Below are 13,038 nucleotides of genomic sequence, written 5' to 3'. Positions count from 1 at the left end.
ATTAAGCAGGAGAGCTGGGACACACCTGTAATGTCAGCTCTTTGGAAGGCCAGCCTGAACAGCTTAGTGAGGCCCTGTCTTAAAATAAAATTTAAAAAGGAGATATAGCTCAGTGGTAGAACAATTGCCTAGCATGTGTAGGTTCTGGGTTGAATCCCCAGTACAGGAAAAAAAAACAGTAATCATTAAAGGTGGGTGATGGCGGTTGGGTTTGTGGCTCAGTGGTAGAGTACTTGCCTTCCATGTGTGAGGCAGTGGGTTCAATTCTCTGTACCACATATACATTAAAACAAAACAAAACAAACAAAAAAGTCCATCAATAACTTAAAAAAAGAAACAATTCTTTAACAAAAAATGGTAGGTGTGGATAGTGGATTTAGAAGAGTTTGTTATACTACTATTTTTGTTTGTTTGGGTACTGGGGATTGAACCCACATGTGCTCTACCACTGAGCTACATCATCAAAATAAGAATATTTTTTATTTTGAGAGTCTTGATAATTTGCTTAAGGCCTTGCTAAATTGCTGAGGCTTGCTTGCCTTAAACTTGTGATCCTCCTCCCTCAACCTCCTGTGTTGCTGGGATTTTAGGCATGCACTATGTCAAGCACCCCTGTCCTTCTTTATGATTTGTTAGGACTGTTCTCATTCAGGATCATTTGCTCTCCTCCAACATAATGAGAAGCCAGTCCTACCCACTCCTAGCCCAGTTGTGTTTTTTCTTTAGGCCTAGAAAAGAAATCTATTGAATAAAGAATGTGCTGAGTAACTTGAAGAGACTCTCAGATTAACTCCACCCCCTCCTTCCTCCATAGTGCTGAGGCAGAGTGCCAGCCTGATAAGGTATGGGAAGAGAACACAAGAGTGCCACCACTCTCTGTGGAGACTGGGACACATTGGGTCATTTTGATAAAAACAAAGCAGAGTTAGAGCTAGTGCTTCTTGATGTTATTCTTACTTAAAACTCTATTTTTTTTGTATATATATATATATATATATATATATATATATATATATATATATATATAGTTTGTTTGTTTTTGTTTTTGGTACCAGGGATTGAACTCAGGGGCACTTGACCACTGAGCCACATCCCCAGCTCTATTTTGTATTTTATCTAGAGACAATGTCTTACTGAGTTGCTTAGCACCTCCCTATTGGTGAGGCTGGTTTTGAACTCGAAATCATCCTGTGTCAGCCTCCCAAGCCACTGGGATTACAGGTGTGCACTACCGCCTTACTTAAAACTGTGTGTGTGTGTGTGTGTGCGTGCGTGTGCATGTGTGTGCTACTGGGGATTGAACTGGGGTGCTCTATCACTGGGCTATCTCCCCAGCTCATTCCCCCCACTTTTTGGTGCCAGGGATTGAACCCAGGGGCATTTAACCATGGAGCCATATCCCCAGCCTGTTTTTAATATTTTATTTATAGACAGGTTTTTGCTGAGTTGCCAATCTTCAAGTGGACAACACATCCAAATTGCAGACCAGGAAATCTAGAGCAACTTATTCTGATTGACAAAGAGCTATGAGTTGGGCAAGGTGGTGCATAACTGTAATACCAGCGACTTGGGAGGCTGAGGTAGGAGTATCACAAGTTTGAGGCCAACCTGGGCAACTTAGAGGCTGTCTCAAAATAAAAAATTAAAAGGGCTGAAGGTATAGCATAGTTCAATCCCCAGTATCCATCATAAAAAAATAAAAATAATAAATGAAGCTATGAATTTGGTGCTATGTTTTTAATACTCAAACATGAAATCAACAAAAATGAGACCAGAAAACTCTGGGTATTATGGTTTGGGTTGTAAGTGTCCCCCAAAGGCTCACGTGGTTAAGTGTCTCTGGGTTCAATCACCAAAACCAATAAATAAATACTTAAATAATTAAAGAGATGATCTCTAAAGATTCCCCTCAGCATCAAACTTGTGAATCCATGAAATAATTAGAACAACTTTTTGGGGGGTGAGTCAGGTACCAGAGATTGAACCTGGGGTACTTAACCACTGAGCCACATCCCCAGCCCTTTTTATTTTGAGAAGGTCTTGCTAGGTTGCTTAGGCCTTGAAAAATTGCTGAGGCTGGCTTTGAACCTAGATCCACCTGCTTCAGCCTACCAATCTTGTGGGATTACAGGAGTGTGCCATTGTGCCTGGCTCACAACTTTATTTTAAATTATGGAAAAGCTTTAGAAGATGTGAAAATAAAGGACAATATAGGAATTCTCAAGTATCAGTAATTGAATTTCAACATACATACAATCTTTTTTTATCTAAATCACTACTTCCTCTCCCCCTCATCCCTACTGCATTACTTTAAAGCAATTCTAAATACAATGTGAAACTTACTTTCTTTCTTTTTTTTTTTTAAAGAGAGAGTGAGAGAGAGGGGGACACAGAGAGAGAGAGAGAATTTTAATATTTATTTTTTCTTAGTTCTCGGCGGACACAACATCTTCGTTTGTGTGTGGTGCTGAGGATCGAACCCGGGCCGCACGCATGCCAGGTGAGCACGCTACCGCTTGAGCCACATCCCCAGCCCCTCTTTCTTTCTTATTTATTTATTTATTTTTGGTACTGGGGATTGAAACCAATTCTTCTTCTTTTTTTTTTCTTTTTTAATCAGAGATTGAGCTTAGGGTTGCTTAACCACTGGGCTACATCCCCAACACTTTTTATTTTTTTTTATTTTGATACAGAGTCTCACTAAGTTTTGCTGAGGCTGGTCTTGAACTTGTGATCCTCCTACCTCCCAATTGGCTGGGATTACAGATATGTGTCACCACACCTGGCTTCCACAGTTTTTGTTGGGGCATTATATATTTTTCATCCTCCTGCATCACTGTCACTGGGATTAGAGGCACATGCCACTACAAACAGCTATGTGAAACACACTCGAATGAGTTCTTCTAGACTATCAAAGATAGTCTATAAGTAACATTAGATAAAGCCAGTCTTTTCACTATTCCTGGATGCTTTCTTGTACTGGAATTGTAAACAAACTCATTAAGCTTGGGATCAGCATTACAGGATGCTAAATCGTACACTGAATGAACTCAGATACATTCATTAAAAGAAGAGCTACCAATCACGAGCATTTACTATTTTTCATACAATACATGTAACAAATTACCCCCAAATTTTGCAGCTGGAAAGAAGAAACATTATCTCATGGTTTCATTGAGCAAAGAATCTTGGAGTGCATTAGTGGGGTAATTCTGGCTCAGGGTCTGCCAGAAAGCTGCAACCAAGATGTTGACTGGGCTTGCAGTCATTTCAAGATTCGCCTTTGAGAGGGTGCACTCTTAAATTTATTCAAAGGAATGCCTGACAACATGATAGCTGGCTTCTCCAAGAGTGAGCCATCAATCCCAGAGGATGAGACAATCCAAGTCTGAAGTCTTTTTTATAAAATTTCATCTCACTAGAGAGAGACATCACCACTTCCATGTATTCTGTGTATTCAAAGCTAGTCAATAGCTTACCTCACACTCAATGAGAAAGAACTACACAAAGATGTAAATACCAGAAGGCAGGGATTGTTGTAAACATGAATCATCCTGTCACATATGCTGAGTATTGATTACTGAACTGTTCTACTTAATACTTACAACTTATTGTAAATTAACAAATGATCTTACTTTATGAATATAATTCTTACTCACCTTACAGATGAAATGAGTAGTGAGGGAAACAGGTTGACTTATACCCTGACTTATACCAGTCATTCGTCAAATTTTTCTTTTCATTCTTTTTTGTGGTGGTGGGATTGAACTCAGGGTCTTGAGCATGCTAGGTTAAGTTCTCTCTGCCACTGAGCTACATATCCAGAACCTACTGATTTATATTTTTTTGAGAGAATATTATATATAGATTACTATGCTAGGTACTAAGCATCTGGAAAAGAACATGACATATGAATACAGTGTGACTTATGTGATCCTGAAATCATCCAGCAATGTTAAGAGGTTTTTGAAGAGCACAAAAACAATGATGAAAAATATGGCATGCTGAGCACTAGAGACACATATTAGCCAGTATGATGTGGGCCTGTAATTTCAGAGACTGGGGAGGCTGAGGCAGGAGGATCACAAATTTGAGGTCAGTCTCTGCAATTTAGCAAGACCCTATTTAAAAAAAAAAAGTCTGGATGTACTTCAGGTGGTAGAGTACCTCTAGTAACACACACACACACACACACACACACACACACACATACCACACACACACACAGTTACCAGCTGGGTGTGGTGGTGCATGCCTGTAACCCAAGCTATTGGGGAGGCTGAGGTAGCAAGTTAGGGCCAGTCTTGGTAGGTGAATGAGACCTGTTTCAAAATAAAAAATAAAAAGTGCTGGGGGTGTGTACCTCAGTGGTAAAGTGCCTGCCTAGCATGCATAAGACCCTGGGTATGCCAGCATCTATCTATCTATCTATCTATCTATCTATCTATCTCTCTCTCTCTCACACACACACACACACACACACACAAAAAAAAAAAAGGAAAGAAAAGAAAAAATCTATGGTAAAACTACAGGACAATTAAAATAGTAAGAAAAAGAATTTCTCAAATCTGCAAAATAAGCAAAATTAATAAAATGGTAGAGATACTAGCTTCTTCCATTTTTCATTTTTAAGGGTTATGGGGAAGGAGGGAAGGGGGAGAGAGGGACACACACAGAAAAGAAAAAGTTCTCAATTTCTAAGAATTAACTGTAATATGTACAACTAAGAAATTTTGTCCGTATTAAATATTTTTACCTTTTCTTCGGGGTGCCGGGGATGGAACCCAAAGCCTTAGGAATACTAGACAAGTACTCTACTACTGAGCACTACTCCAGCCCCACTTAAATATTTTAAAACAAATTTGCACTTGGGGAAGTAAGGACAAGAAGCCAACAAGCTAATTCTCAAAATAGTGATACCTCTATTTAAAGTTCTGCCATCTAGATTATCAATGACAAGGATGGCTTCCAGTTGACATCATTAAACTTTTATTGCCATTCATTCATTACTCCTCACCCCCCCTTCCCCCACCACCTCTCTCTTTCGGGTACAGGAGATGGAACCCAGGGGTCCTTTACCACTCAGCCACATCCCCAGTTTTCCTTAATTTTGTTTTTTTCCTTTTGTGACAAGGTCTCTTGCTAAATTGCTGTGGCTGGCCTAGAATTTGAGATCTTTCTGCTTTAGCTGGGATTACAGGGGAGCGCAACCCTGTGGTCTGTTATGTATTTCTTCTTGAATCTATTGTGACTGCTAATGTGGTTAGGAAGGTAGTTTCTATTGCTGAATATAGAATCCCATAAGTAAAATAACAGCAAGGTAATTGTGACCTAGGTCTAACCTCACCCTTTTCAGCAAAAATACAAATGGAATGAGACAGTAATACTCAGGAAAATGGGGGGGGGGCATGGGAGGAATGGGGAACTTTAGATAGGGCAAAGGGGAGGATGGGGAAGAGAGGGGGCATGTGGGTAGGAAAGATGGTGGAATGAGATGGACATCATTACCCTAATTAATACATGTATGAAGACATGAATGGTGTGACTCTACTTTGTGAACAACCAGGGACATGAAAAATTATGCTCTATATGTGTACTATGAATTGAAATGCTTTCTGCTGCTGTCATGTATAACAAATTAGACTGAATAAATACTCAGGAAAATGATCATTATCTACAAGAATACTCACCAGATATGCACAATTTTTTTTTTCTTTTGGTACCCGGGCACTGGACCACTGAGCCACATCCCCAGCCCTATTTTGTATTTTATTTAGAGACAGGGTCTCATTGAGTTGCTTAGCACCTCGCTTTTGCTGAGACTGGTTTTGAACTCGCGATCCTCCTGTCTCAGTCTCCCAAGCTGCTGGGATTACAGGGGTGCACCACCACGCCCGGCTGTACAAATCTTAATAGTTCTACTTTTGACCTACCATGGAATCTGTGAAGTAACTCGCCAGCTTATTGATTTATTTTTTTGGGAGGGGGACCTAGAGGCAAAAATTTCTAATTTTTCAAACCATTTGCTTCTTCTTGAATAATTTTTTAAAACGTTGTCGAAAATACTTTGCAAAGTTTGCATTATAGCGAAATGACTCTGAATGGGAATGTGTAAATAAGGAGTCGCCACTTAAGGAGGCAGGAGGGTACCCATTATTTCAATGAACAATTTCCATATTTGGAGCTCCCCATCCCAAAATCTCGGCAGAAGTAGCGAAACCGTCAGCGGTCAAACACTCCTAGCGCGGGTCTCTCCCGGGCCTCCTGACTCCTTGGTCACGGAGGGGAACTGAAACTCCACGTCCCTTTGGGCACTCTTCTCAGTGATCTTGAGCTACTCAGCACCACTTTCCATATCTTTGAAAACCCCAAGAAGAGCAGCCGCCACCTGCCTGAGGTCTGACGACGAGTCTCAGCCCCGCAGGAACCGTGCCCAGCAGCGCCCCGAGCACTCGCTTTCCGCGCAGCTCGGTGCCCGCCTGGCCCGAATTGTGGAGGCGGAGAGTAACCCCACCAGTCAGCCTCGGACCCCAAGGTGGTCGAGGTGAGGTTGGGGGGAGGCGGCGGAGGAGCGCAGGGGCCCCGCCGCTTTGGCCCACCTCGGGGGCGGGGCTCAAGAACGGTCCCGCCCCGCCCCGGGCCCGCCTTCTTTCACCCCTCCCCCACCCCTCGTCCCCCGCCCCCGCAGTAGGAAAGGGAGAGGGAGGAGGGAGGAAAAGTGCTGTTCTGTGGAAAGGGGCGGAAGGAGGGGAGGAAAAAAAAGAAAAAGGGAACAGAAACATGGCGGTCAGCTGTCGGGACGGCCACGCCGCTGGCAGCTCTTAGGCCATCCTCCGTTCACACTGTCCGGCCGCCCCGAGTCGCGGTGCCGGTACCGATCGGTGCCCTAGGCCGTTACCCCTAGGGCGGGCGGCGCCCCCTGAGACCCAACCCGCGAAGCGGCGCAGGCGCAGATCGGCCGAGGCGGCCGAGGCCGCTGGAACGAGTCCCCGACCCTGCCCTTCGCTGCAGAAGGCGCCCAGGCCGAGAAGCCGGCACTTTCATGCCCCAGGAAGGCGCCTTGTCGAGGTGGTGCTGACGCGGGAGCCGGCGGCAGGTGGGTCTGCGGCGCGGGGCTTTTGGCGGAGAAACTCCGGGTTGCGCCTCCGCGGAGCTGCGCTTCTAGGCGGGACGGCGCCGGGCAGGTAGCAACTCCGAGGTTTGAGTTGCGAGCGGCCCGCCCGCCGGGGGCGCCGAGGAGGCGGAGAGGGATCCGGACCCGCACTCCTGGCCTAGTTTCTCTAGTTTTCGGGGGACAGGGAGTCCTCACAGGCTCGCGGTGCGCTGGGGGAGAGGCTGCGGCTGGAAGGGCCTTCTCGCGGCGCCGCCCGGGCTCTGGAGACTCACTAGCGTGCAGGCGCGAGGGGCCTGGGCCCCAGGGACCGCCCGGACCTCTGCCGCCTAGGTGGGGAGCCGGGTGGTGGGGGGTTGGGGCCGGGGGCTCCCGGGGGATCGAGAGCGCCAGCGGGTGGCGGTGTTTGCAGAGAGGTTGGGGTACGGAGGGGTTCCGGGGGAAGAGCGGGGGTGCCCGGGCAGGTGTCGCAGGTGAATTGAGGACATTTCCTCCTCGCCGTGCGGTGGCTGAACCTTAGGGCTTTGTTGGGGATGACTTGTAACGAAGGCCGGTTCCATCCAACTCCCGAGTGACTAAACACAATTAAAGCCAACGAATGAGCCTGTAGTGCTGACTCCTGTAAAGTGCTGTACCTTTTCTGTATTGAAGATGCTGTCATGCCCTTTTTTCCTCTTTTTTTTCTGCTTCCGCGGCCTTTTCCCTCCCAAAGACCGTGCTTCATCAGAGCAGATAAGGAATGACCCAGTTTTAAATGGTGTGTGGGGTTCTTCCACACGGGAAAATTTAGGGCAGTAACCGTAGTTACTTGAGTAAATATGAGAGTGTAATTTCCAGTAGCGAACCCTTGGCTGCTTGTGTGCTTGTCTCAGAAATTGTCTGATACTGTAACCTGAGAAATTGATCTCCTGAGTCTGCTTTAATTGTGTACAAGCCCAAGTTAAGGGGTTCTTCCGAAATCACAATTCACGGTAGGAATAGATTTTCCCTTCAGGTTTCCCAGTTTAGAGGGTGACGGGCGTGTAGTTCTGACGTGCTTAGTTACTAACTTCTCAGTAAATGTTTGATTTGGGATGATTATGTGTATTAAGCTATGTATTTTGTGTTTGTTTTTGGGTACATCCTAAAAGAGTGGAATTAACTGCAAAAGGAAAACTTCATCTCTGTGCATGAAAGGATACGTATTCTCTTGCTCACTATAACTTAAAAACAAAAAAAAAAAAACAAACCAAACCAACAAAAACTTATTTTCTACGCTGTTCTTTGTATTACTGTTAGAGAGTTGTAAATTGCCTTTTTTTGGTGTGAGACTAGGAACTCAGAAATAAACTTAGATTTGTGTTCATGAACATGATCTGTCTCATAGGCTTACTTTCTTTCTTTCTTTCTTTCTTTTTTTTTTTTTTTTTTAGAAATGTCAAGGAGTTTTCTGCTACTCAGTCCACACTTTTCCCCCATTGGTATCCCGTTTTACCAAGTTGCAAAATAGTTGAGATTAGGGGTCTAATCTCAGTTGACTTTATCCAGTAGTACCTTACCTAATGTACATTTGTTAAGGCTTATTAATTTGGTTAATAGAAAAGCTATGATGTTAGAATTGTTGAAGTTGTGGGTTGGAGCAACTTCTGTATAATTTGTTAACGAATGCATTCTGTTGTTGAGAGTAAATGTAGTATTTGTAGTATAAACTTGAGCTTTTAGTTGCAGAAATTGGCAACAGAATTGGTGTGTAGAAACTGTTCTTAAAAGCGTTTTAAATTACAAGGAACTGCAGTGGTGTGTAGGTTGTAACAATTCATGATGCTAGACTTAGAAGGTTATTTGGGCCAGGAGCTCTTTCTAAAGAAACAAGTTTTGTAACAAAAAAGCTAATTTGTAGCTATATGCAAGGGATTTTGCATGATAAATAATAACCAGGAAACTTTGCTCTTTGTTTATTGGCCAATTAAGACCAAAACATTTCATATTTTCATTGTAGTTTCCTGCCAAGACAAATACTGGTTTTGCATTGGCTTTACTCCTCAGTTTGAAGACCAGGTTTCAGTTTTGTGCTTACATCTTAAGTACAGGTTGTAAAGTGAAAAAGAAAGTTGCTGAGTCAGTGACAAGTTGTCTCATTTGATTTTCTGATTTGGAAAACAGTTTGTTATAATTTGAATTTCCAGTTTAATATGCTTGCTGAAACAGTAGGGCAGATAAACTTTCACAATATATGAATTATATGTTATCATCTGTAAGCTGATACCACAAATTGTACCTCTTCTTTTCAACTGTCAATTTAACAGACTTGTATTAATGGGGTACTTTGTGGTAATGGAAAACTCCTTGAAGAGTTAAAACTTGGGGGAACAATTCAAATAGTTTGCTTGGTATAAAACCATAGGTCTTTAGCATCAGATTATAGGACATTCCAAAATTAATTAATTTTATTATTTGAAATTTACAGTTAGTATTTGTGGAAAGAACATCACTTATAAACTTAAAATTAAACCCCAGAAATTTCACATACATATGTAGGTATATGGATATAAAAAAGCTTAATGTGGTATTTGATTTTTTTTTTTTTTTTTAACCAGGAATTGAACCCATGGGTGCTTAACCACTAACCCACATCCCAGCTCTTTTTATTTTTTATTTTGAGATGGGGTCTTACTGAGTTGCTTAGGGCCTCCCTAAATTGCTGAGGCTGGCTTTGAAATCACCATCCTTCTGCCTCAGCTTCCTGAGTCCCTGGCTTATAGGTGTATGCCACCATGCTTGTATTTGAACATGTTTTCTTTTTCCTTTTTTTTTTTTTTTTGAGGATCAGGGTACTGGGGATTGAACCCAAGAGTGCTCAACCACTGAGCTGCATCCCCACTCCTTTTTATTTTTATTTTGAGACAGGGTCTCACTAAGTTGCCCACACTGGTCTTGAATTTGTGATCCTTTTGCCTCATTCTCCAGGACTGCTGGAATTATAGGCATGTGCCACCATGTCAGGGTGAAAACTTTTACTTAGAAAAAAATATAATATGATTAAAGGAATTCAAAACAAAAATTTAAAATTATTGCCACTTGTCTCCCAGTTCCTGTTACAGGGGATTGAACCCTAAGATACTCTACCTATGAGCTTTATCCTCAGTCCCCTGCCCCCTACCTCCTTTTTGAGGCTGAGTCTTACTAAGTTGCTGAAATAAAATTTGTGATCTTCCTGACTCATTGCTACTCCCTCACTCCAGTTGCTGGGCCCTGCTTCATTTATTTCTTAATTTCTTCATTATTTCTGAAAGCATAAATGTTATATCTTTTTTAATTATGGAAAAAGGATCTGTTCTGTTGGGATAAAAATATGACTAACATATCAAAAAGGTGAATCTTGAAGTCTAGTAGGGTAAATAGTCCTATAAATAAGTACCATAAGTATAACACACTAATATAGAATAGTGCAAAAGATGAAGCAGAGAGAATCACCCAACTTCGTATGATTCAGCAGAGATGGTTACATAATAGGAATCATTTAATTTAAATTTTGTTGTTGTTGTAGTAGATGGACATAATACCTTTATTTTATTTATTTATTTTATGTTGTGCTGAGGATTGAACCCAGTGCCTTACACATGCTAGGCAAGCACTCTATTACTGAGTCACAACCACACTGAGCTACAACTACAGTCCAGGAGTCATATAATTTAAAATTCAAAGAATGCTCCTAATTGGCACAAAGTAATGAAAGAATGTGACAGATTTAATTAAAATGCAGTAATTTAGTATATGAGCATAGGTAGTTTTGGAGGGCAATGGATATTAAACTGGAGGGATAAATGGGGACTATGTCATGGAGGGTCTTAAACCTCCAAGCTGGACACGGTGGTGCATTCCTGTAATCCCAGTGGCTTGGGAGACCGAGGCAGGAGGATCACAAGTTTAAGGCCAGCCTCAGAAACTCAGAGGGACTGTCTCAAACAGTGACTCAGTGTGTTAAACGTCCATGAGTTCAATCCCTGGTACCAAAAACAGAAAAGAAGAAAGGAAGGGAAGGAAGAGAAGAAGGGAAGGAAGGAAGGGACATGAGGAAGGGAAGGGAGGGAGGGAGGATGAAGAGCCAGTTAAGGATTTTAAACTGTTACATATCTTTTACCTCATGCTTTGTTTGTGCTAAAATTTTTAAAATTGGTCTATTATAATTATACATAATGGTGTGATTCATTGTTATATATTCATAAATGCATACAATATAACAATATAATTTGGTCATTGTTGCTCCCCAGTATCTCCCCTTCTCTTGCTCCCTTGTCCTGGTCCCATCTTCACTCTACTGGTCTCCTTTCTATTTCCTTTTCCTTTTTCTTTCTTTGTCAGTACCCAGCAGCTCTGTATTGCTGATCTACACCCCCAACCCTTTTTAAATTTTTATTTTGAGACAAGATCTCCCTAGGCTGTTGAGTCTGGCCTCGAATTTGTGATCCTCTTGAGTTGCTGGGATTGTAGATGTGCATCACCATGCAGGCCACCCTTCTATTTTTATGAGATTCCCCACTCCCATTTTTTTTTTCTTTTTCCTCTCCAGTTTCCACATATGAGAGAAAACATACATTCCTTTACTTTATAAGTCTGATGCTCTAAAGTATAACATGATGCTCTAAAGTTTTATCCATTTCCTGCAAATGACATAATTTAATTCCGTTTTGAAGGACGGACTGGGAGAGCAGCTTTTATGAGGCTGCAGGTTAATTTGTTAGAAGGTATTGAAGGCAATTGGTAATAGTACTAATAGCATGAGGGAGGGGAAAGGATACATCCTGAAAACAAACTTTTTCTTCTGGCCCAGGGGCCTTAACTCTTTAGCCTTATTTTCTCTTTATCCACTATGTACCAGTTACACCAGCCTATTTTCAACTTCTTTACCTCAGTGCCTTAACATGATTCCATTTGCATGCTACCCTTGCTGAGAGCTCTTTCCTGATCATGGTATCTAGTTATGGAGATGGGTTATTGCCTATCAGATTATCTTGCTATCTGTAGAATTTTTTTTCCTTCCTTTTTCACATTTGGTCTACTTAGTAATTTTGCAGCTATATGCAGTCTGTTTCCTTTTTACAATTTTAAATGTATTTTTGCTCTTTCTGTTTCATTGATCTTTATTTGGGTCTCTTTAATTTCCTCAGCTGTGTTTTGTAATTTTTATTTTACAGTTTTGTATATATTTTGCTCAGTTTATCCCTAAGTATTTCACATTTTATTTTTAAATATTTTTTTAGTTGTCAATGAACTTTTATTTTCATTATTTATATGTGGTGCTGAGAATCAAACCCAGTGCCTCACACATCCTAGTCAAGTGCTTTACTACTGAGCCACACCCCCAGTCCATATTTCATGTTTTTGGATGCTATATGTTGCTAATGATCCTGTATTTAAATTTTTTTCCAGTTTTTGGTGTATAGAAGCACAAATGATTGTTTTGTATATTGACTTTGCATTCCGTTACATTAGTAAACATAATTTTTACTTCCAGTTGATTTCTATTTCTTTCTTTCTTTCTTTCTTTCTTTCTTTCTTTCTTTCTTTCTTTCTTTCTTTCTTTCTTTCTTTCTTTCTTATTTTCTTTCTTTTCTTTTCTTTTTTTTGGTGGTGGATGTTACCAGAGATTGAACCTGGGGTGATTTACTACTGAGCCACATCTCCAGCCATTTTTAATTTTTATTTTGAGAGAGAGTCTTGCTAAGTTGCTCAGGCTGGCCTTGAACTTGTGATCCTCCTGCCTTAGCCTCCTGAGTCAGTGGGATTATAGGCATGTGCAATCATGCTGGACTCGGAATAGCTTTATTTCTTTTTCTTGCCTTTATGATTTCCTTCTTTCTGTTTTCTTTGGATTTGTTTCTGTAATTCTTTCTCAAATTTGTTTTTCTTTTTTTTAATATTTATTTTTTAGGTGTAGATTGGACATA

General features: G+C 41.4%; 1 protein-coding gene across 2 annotated transcripts in view; it reads left to right on the top strand.

Moving 5' to 3' along the window:
* Nucleotides 1-6,830: 6,830 nt before the first annotated feature.
* DENND4C (DENN domain containing 4C) overlaps nt 6,831-13,038 on the top strand; it is a 124,047-nt gene continuing 117,839 nt past the window's right edge. The window contains exon 1 of one of the 2 annotated variants that reach the window (XM_081278218.1): nt 6,831-7,096. The gene's annotated coding sequence lies outside the window, so the exon portion shown is untranslated. The remainder of the gene's footprint in view (nt 7,097-13,038) is intronic. The other variant, XM_081278217.1, reaches the window with a different exon arrangement.

Source organism: Spermophilus citellus (genome assembly GCF_964194105.1).
Source record: "Spermophilus citellus genome assembly, chromosome: 2".
Classification (NCBI taxonomy): domain Eukaryota; kingdom Metazoa; phylum Chordata; class Mammalia; order Rodentia; family Sciuridae; genus Spermophilus; species Spermophilus citellus.
This window is presented reverse-complemented; position numbering and strand designations above follow the sequence as displayed.